Raw genomic sequence first — 7,620 nt, 5'->3', positions numbered from 1 at the left:
AGCAAAATAAAACTTGTTTACTAAGCTATGGGGAATAATCTAATGGCACTAGCAAGGTGTTATATAAATATAAAATATCCTTTATATTTGTTTTCAGAGTGATGAATGTTCTAAAATTAGATAGTGGTGATGGTTGCACAACTCTGAATAATACTGCAAACCAATGAATTATGCAATTTAAGAGTGAATTTTATTATGTGAATTATGTTGCAATAAAGCTGTTAGGGAAAAAAATTAGAAACAGAGTGGCATTTCCAGAAATATTTGGTTAGATTGCATTACCTTCTCTGAATAGTTCTACGGCCTCAGCATGGGGCCCCGACACGGTACACTCTGCTCTCCTATGTTACAGCATGGGGCCCCGACACGGTACACTCTGCTCTATGTTACGATATACTATAATGCTATTACACTTCTAAAGCTGTTAGAGCTGATTTTGATTTTTGAATCCTGTCCTGTATCATTCAACAACACTGTAAAAATAAGCTTACAAATCTGCCTACTGTGAATGGTACTCAAACATAGATGGTTCAAGTGCAACTTATAATGAAGTTTTATGAAATGTATTTTCTCTCGAAGAGCTGGCAAAAGTAGAAAAGAGTTTATACGTACCTGTCACTGGAAACTACATTATTTAACCAAACTACATATTCGTAACTTTTATGCATGAGAAATGTTGATTTAGATTTCATTTCTTTTAATCCAGATATTAAAGGCAAGAAGATTTGTTTTCAAAACCAATGTTACAAAAAATTATATACAAAAGACCAATTAAGACTAGCTAGTCCGGCCTGGCCTCATGGCCTGACAATTAAGGAAGCCAGATCCCACATGCTCAACTGTGTGGTTTGAATCCCAGCCCCACAGACTTGAAAACATGAGGGCATGTGTTTGTGCATCCAAAATCCCAGCATGGTAGAGAAGGAACTGTGGCATGACCACACCCCACGAAGGGTACTTTCTCCCTTTCTCTCTTTGTCTCTCTATGGCATGCACAGGCGGTCTTAGGCAGTTTTTTAAAAAACTATAGTCCAATTAAAATGGTAGGACGATAGGCCAGCTGGTGCAGTTCAAGTCTCAGACTAGATGGCTTGAAAACACACTGGGTTCATGTGAATGTGTGCCCAGAACTCGGAAAAGAGGAAAGATGGAGGAGAGAGGACGGAAGCATGTCCATTTCCCATGGCGGGTGCTTCCTCATTTTTCTTCTCTCAGTCTCTCACCAGCAAGCACACACATGCTCTGGGAAAATTCAAAATCAAACAAAAAAAAATTCGATGACTAGTTGGGGCCTGCTCCATGGCAAGCAGTAATGTGTTACTCAAGAGAAGCTGGAGTCTACATACGTGACAACCACAATTTGAATCCCCAGGCTGGTTAGCCTGAAACATGCTAAGCAGACATGCAAACACCTGAGCTCCAACAGGCTGAAGGACTAGAGGAAGGGGACAGTAGCAATGACCAGACCCTGTGGAGGGTGCTCCTCTCACTCTCTCTTATTCACATACACACGCCATAATAAAGAAAAAAAATTTTTTTAATAATTGCTATGACTAAAGATTTTTAAAACGGGCCACTTTCAGATAGTGTCCAAAAAGAAAACTAAGTTACATAGAAAATAATCTTATATTGCTGGAGTTAATGCAGGAAAAAAAATGGCAACACAAGAAAACAGCAAAGCACACACACACAACAAAGATTAAAAAGCATTTAAAGTTGGGACCAGCAGTTAACATAATGGCTGTGTTGCTGAACTCCCATGTAGTCGACTGCGGTTTGAGTCTCGGACCCGGTGGTTTAAAAAAAAAACTCACACTGGGTGCGTGTGAGTGTGTGCCCAAGATCCCGAGAGGACAATGGAGGAGAAGGGATTGTGGCATGGCCATCCCCCTCCAGGGGGTGATTTCTCGCTTTCTGTCTCTCTGTCTCTGTCTCTGGCGAGCGCACACACCCTATAACAAAAACCTCTCAAAAGAAAAAAAAAAGCATTTAAAGTCATAAAAAGTGTAAAAGTCAGCATTTTTATGTTGGAAAATAAAGATCATAAAACAGGAAACAGTTCGATGGTTCCAGCAGCTTTACTTCTGCCTCAGATACAAGCTTCCCGGTCCTCTTGCACTTGTGACCCCATCAGCAAACCACACCACTGGAACCTGCATTTCCCTCACTACCAGTGAACTAGTGAGCTTGAGCACCACTGTACGCATGTCATAGCACTCATAAACTGCCAGCTAAGATTCTGTGCATTGCATGTCTCTTCCTTACCGGTTTCTGAGAGTTCATTGTATATTACCTATTAATGCTTCTCTGTCAATTACAGAAAGACTTTTTAAAAATTCATTATTTGGGGACCAGCGGGTGGCATGGCGGTTAAGGTGCAGGACTTCCACATGGCTGACCATGGTTCAAGTTCCAGCACTGGTGGCTTGCTTTCTCACTTTCTCTCTCTCTCTTTCTCTCTCTCAATCTGGTCAAATTAAGAAAAATAATAATAACAAATGGAATTAAGTAAATAAATCTTTTAAAAAACTCATTACTAGTTGATCTTGTGTATACTAAAATCATTATCATATAAACATCCTTTTTTATATAAAATATTTCTCTAATCACAGTTTCTAAATAGTCTTTGACTTTCTAAGACTATTATTTTACAACATTCCAATCTTTTGCAACTGTGTACAGGTGTGTGTGGTATATCATTCCAATATTCAACTGTTTTTCTTCCAGATGGATACCAATCTTTTCCAGCAAGATTTATTAATGCATACTCTTCTCATTGAACTAAAATGTGTTTTTGTTGTATATTAAATGTTCATACAGGGCTGGCCCTAAAGTGCAGTGGTTAAGCACAATACATCAGAAATCAGATCCCACATGACTGGCTGAAGTTCAAATCTCCACCCTGGTGGCTTGAAAAACACACAAGGTGTGTGTGTAAGTATGTCTAAAATCCCCAAAGGAGTGAGAGATGGAGAAGGAATTGCCACAGAGGGTGCTTTCTTACCTTTCTGTCTCTCTGTCTTTCTCCCTCCCTCTCTCCTTCCTTGACCAATGTATATGTCCTCTAGCATATGCGTGTGTGCACAAACACACATAGTCAGTCAGTCAGTCAGATGCCCATACCCTTTTCCCACACCACTGCCTCCAAAAATGTTTTCTAGTGAGACACAGAAATTTCCAAGTGGGATAATGAGTGGGTTTGGGGAAGAAAAGATTTTCTAGTAATAGGCTTAATAAGAATAATTTAGTGTTTCTGAAAATTTCCCACTGAAGCCTCCACAGATGAAAAGAAACGTAACCCTCAGGATGCCCTTTTTTTTTTTTTTAAATTTTAAGCCACTCACCACAGTCCCAACATTTGGTTGAGAATGTTGTGGTTCTCAAAAAATTTTTTGCGTTTTACATAATGTAACTGTTAAGGCTCCTTGGTAATAGTAAACTCAGAGGAATTTATGGAACTATAGTAGGTACTCCCACAAAGCTCAGCTGTCACCCTTCCATTTTCCTGTCCCCAACACATGGTAATAGAGCTGGCACTCATTCCTCAAGCCTCTCTGCAAAAACATCCTTCAGCTTTGCGGTCCGCTTCGTCTCTCATTTATAGTTATTTACTCATTTCTAATAATTTCACCAAAAGACTAATTTTGTAATTTTGACAACACTAAAATTATGTTCACAAAACATTCAAAGTAAAATGTCTGCTAAAACCAGGGTAAGTAAACAACTGCTGCATAGGACTCTTGAAAAAAACTATGTAAAATACAATATTTAACTTGATATTAAAATCTGAACGTAGCGGGGCCAGCAAATGACATGGTCGTTAAGGGTGCTGGACTCTCACACACTGATCACAGCTGCAGTCCCAGACCTGGTGGCTTGCTTTCTCACTTTCTCTCTCTCTCTCTGTGCCTCTCTTTCTGGTCAAACTGAAAGAAAGAAAGGAAGAAGGAAAGAAGAATAAACTAATTCTTAAAAAAAAAAATCTGTACATAACGACAGGAATGAGATGAAAAATAAAGCTGAGGTATGTTGAATACTAAGGGTAAAAAAGATCTTAATGGGATAATAGGAGTGATTTCTAGGATATGTTGTTAAGTGAGGAAGGAAAGAACAAAAGACCATTTTGTTAGGTATATTAAAGATAACGGGAAGTTACCCTTAATGTAAGGAAGAAGAGAAAATAATTTAAATATAAATATATACATATTATACATTATATACCTCCCTTTTCCCCACAAAAATATGAAGATCTAACAACTAATAAAGTGGGGGGGGGGAGGAGTGATTTTCTCTGAGTACATGTTTTTAAATAGTTCTGGCCTTTAAAATCTTGTTAATGGTTTATGGATTCAAAAAATAAAATTCAGTCCACAAAGATCAGGGCATACACCTACACCAAATATAAATGAAAACAAACAAACCTAGTAGTAGCTTCAATAAATAATATCTTTACCTAGGAGGGAAGAAAACTAATCTAAGCAACTCCTCAACATAATGGCTTTACATGTTCTCAGTTTAAAGACCAAATGAAGTCGGAGTGATCTGGAACTCTGCTTACTAGGTATCTTGTTTGTAGTGGCTGTCAGTGGGGCAATCTTGAATCACTTAGTGTGTACTACAGGATCAGGAAAGAGGCATCTCAGTGGATGAAGAGCTGAAGCCGCAGTGTTCCTTAGGGGTCCAGCTCACCCACCAAGGCTTGTCACAGAATGCCCACCTCCCACCCACCTCCCGCAGGCTGGAGGAAAGGCAAAAACAAACAAACAAAAAACCAGTGCAGAATAATCCAGCCTAGTCGTTTGTTCATTCAAAAAAGAAATATTTGGTGTGGGGGCACCCATAAAAGTCTGGACATTATCTAGGAATTGGGATTATTACTGTGAAAAGGACAGACTGTGAGCCTTGTGGGCTTCACAGAGCTTATACTTTGGTGCACATGGACACAAAACAACAGGGCAAATCAAGCTATTCTACATGGTGTTAAGGCTTTTCAGTCATGAGAAAGAAAACACTGAGAGGAGGCGAGCAGAAACTACTTTAGACTAGTTAGTCAAGGAAGACCTCTGTGGGGAGGTGACATGTGAACTGAAACTAGAAAAGTAATGAACCAGTTCACATGAGGATCTAAGAACTTTATTATCAGAAGAGCACTCATTGGCCAAGTCAATGACCTTAAGGTAAAGAGAAACTTGGCCCTTTTAAAGAACAGAAAACGGTCAGTGTAGCAAAAATTGAGAAAGAAAGTGATACAAGATAAGAAAAGAGGAAAAGGACAGCTTCCTATGGTTAAGGGATCCATACACCATATTCAACCGTGGTTTGAATCCCAGCTCCGGTGACTTGAAAAATACACTGGGCATGTGTGCATGTGTGCTCCAAATCCCAGTATAGAGAAATAGTGAGAAGGGATAGTGGTGTGACCAAAGCCTTATTGGAGGGTGCTTTCTCCACCTCCACCTACCAAGAATGTGGTGGAGCACACACTCTCTAGCAATTAACAAAAAAGAGAGAAGAGGAAAAAAAAAGCAAGAGCTAGGTCATATTGGGATTCTGTAGCCTTGATAATAACTCTGGATTTTATTCTCAATGGAACTTTAAATGGATTTTCTTTTTATAAAGATTATTCCAGTTCCCATTTGCAGAATGCAATCTAAAGGTGCAAGTATGAGAGAAAATCCAGTCCAGATATTTGAACTGTGGGCCTAGGTGACATGAAGAGTGGGCCAGGTGAGATTATGATGGTGGCAGCAGCGACAGAAAGAAGTGGCTCGACTACAAATGGACTCAAAAGTATCCGCTGACAGACTGGATGTGCAGGGTGATAAAAAGAGGAATCAAGCATGACTTCCAGGTGTTGGTTTGGGCAGCTAAATAGATACTTAGAGCCATGATGGTGAAGACCAAGGAATGAGAGACAAGGGATCAAGAATCTAGGAGGGTTTCGTTTTGTTTTGTTCTGTTTCTTCTTGTAAATGAGTTTGGCAAATTGATCTTGTTGGGCGCCAAAGGGTCTTAAGACATTTACTCATTAGTATCCTAAAACGGTACGCTTTGCATGGCTGATTGCCCTGCCCCTCCCCATCTCTCAACCAGATTCCCAAACTGTTTCAACCTTTGCCCTTATTTCTTGGCTGCCTTCTTTCCTTCTGGGGCCCATTTTATAGGTGATGCTTTCTTCTCCTTATTTCTCACATTTCTGTGAGCCGTCCTCCTGGCTCAGATTCCAAAGCCCTCATCAACCTTCTTGTCCCTACCTCTCCTGTACCTTCTAGCTCTTGTCTATCTTCTCTGCTTTCCTCACCACACCAGAGCAAGGTTGCTGTGATTTTTCAGCACTGACATGGCCAAAGGATATTTGCCAGTTTCCTTCCAGTTCCTTATTAGTAAGACAAATTCTAGGAAGATGTATCATCTTTGGCCATTGTTATGACTTGGCATTACGCATACTGCCTTGACTCTATCCTCTGAGAATTAAGGTTTTCTTGTATTCTTAATTGGATTATCAGACTGGAAAGACAAGTCCCCAAAGAATTAATAGGTTATAGTGCAAAAGGTCATAAACTACTGGGTCGTTAGAAAAGTCATGACACATTTTTGCACTGAACTGGAATATAGTTTCCACATGAGAACAAAACATTGCAAGTTTCTAAAATACATTCCACATCAGTCCACATCACTCATTTGAAACAAGGTCCAGAATAAAGAAATTAAAGAGGGAGGGACTAAAAGCAATCCCTAGTTTTCTCCTTTCCCAGATGACTGACAAGAATGACCTACTTCAGCATTAATCTCATTCTTCTATCAGAAGGAGTGAAGGCCTACCTTGGGATGCTATCAGAATGACCACATAATAATATAAGATTAGTATGTGGGAAGGGGAAGAGAAACTTCATTAGGCCAGCTTTTACTATTTATGAAAAGTTCAGCTTGAAGAGGTCCAGTATCAGCACGAGGTTAGAAGACAGGCCGTGCTCATGCTGTACTATACTATTCCATTATCTTGCAGAACATCTCTGGATCATGAGATTTCAAATCATTTTTCAAACACATTTCTTTGGGGAAAAAGTATTAATACTTACAGATGTTTTTGATTTTTGCTTTTTTGTAATAGCAATTCTTGATAAAAGTAGAATATGCCATCAAAAGTATTTTTGAAATTTCTATAGGGCACATGTACTTGCTGGAGATAGAAAAAGAAAGCACTACCAAAGAGTGCCATGCTGCAGTCCCTTCTTCTGCATTTTCCTCTTGGGTATGCATGCACATTCACTCAGCATGTTTTTCAAGCTGCCAGGTTCAGGACTCAAACTACATAGTTGGCCATGTAAGATCCAGCCACCCTAACCACCACACCACTGGATGGCCCAACATCACAACTTTAAGAAGCAAAATTTCAACAACAAAAAATTAAAAGCATTAGGGACACTTTTGATTCAACCTAAGACATTTATATTTAATGCTAATATAAATTTTTGGGACCAGCAGTTAGTGTAATGGCTATGTCGCTGGACTCCCACGTAGTCGACCGCAGTTTGAGTCCCAGACTCAGTGGCTTAAACTCATGCCGGGTCTGTTTGTGTGTGTGTCCAAGATCCCGAGAAGAGAATGGAGAAGGGATTG

General features: G+C 39.6%; 1 protein-coding gene across 1 annotated transcript in view; it reads right to left on the bottom strand.

The window, feature by feature from the left end:
• The window catches only part of ITSN1 (intersectin 1), a 268,969-nt gene that overhangs the window by 169,903 nt on the left and 91,446 nt on the right, over nucleotides 1–7,620 (bottom strand). The gene's annotated exons all lie outside the window — the stretch shown is intronic.

This window comes from Tupaia chinensis, unplaced genomic scaffold (genome assembly GCF_000334495.1).
Source record: "Tupaia chinensis unplaced genomic scaffold, TupChi_1.0 Scaffold000392_1, whole genome shotgun sequence".
Lineage (NCBI taxonomy): Eukaryota > Metazoa > Chordata > Mammalia > Scandentia > Tupaiidae > Tupaia > Tupaia belangeri.
The sequence above is the reverse complement of the archived record's forward strand: the minus strand, read 5'-3'. Positions and strand labels throughout refer to the sequence as shown.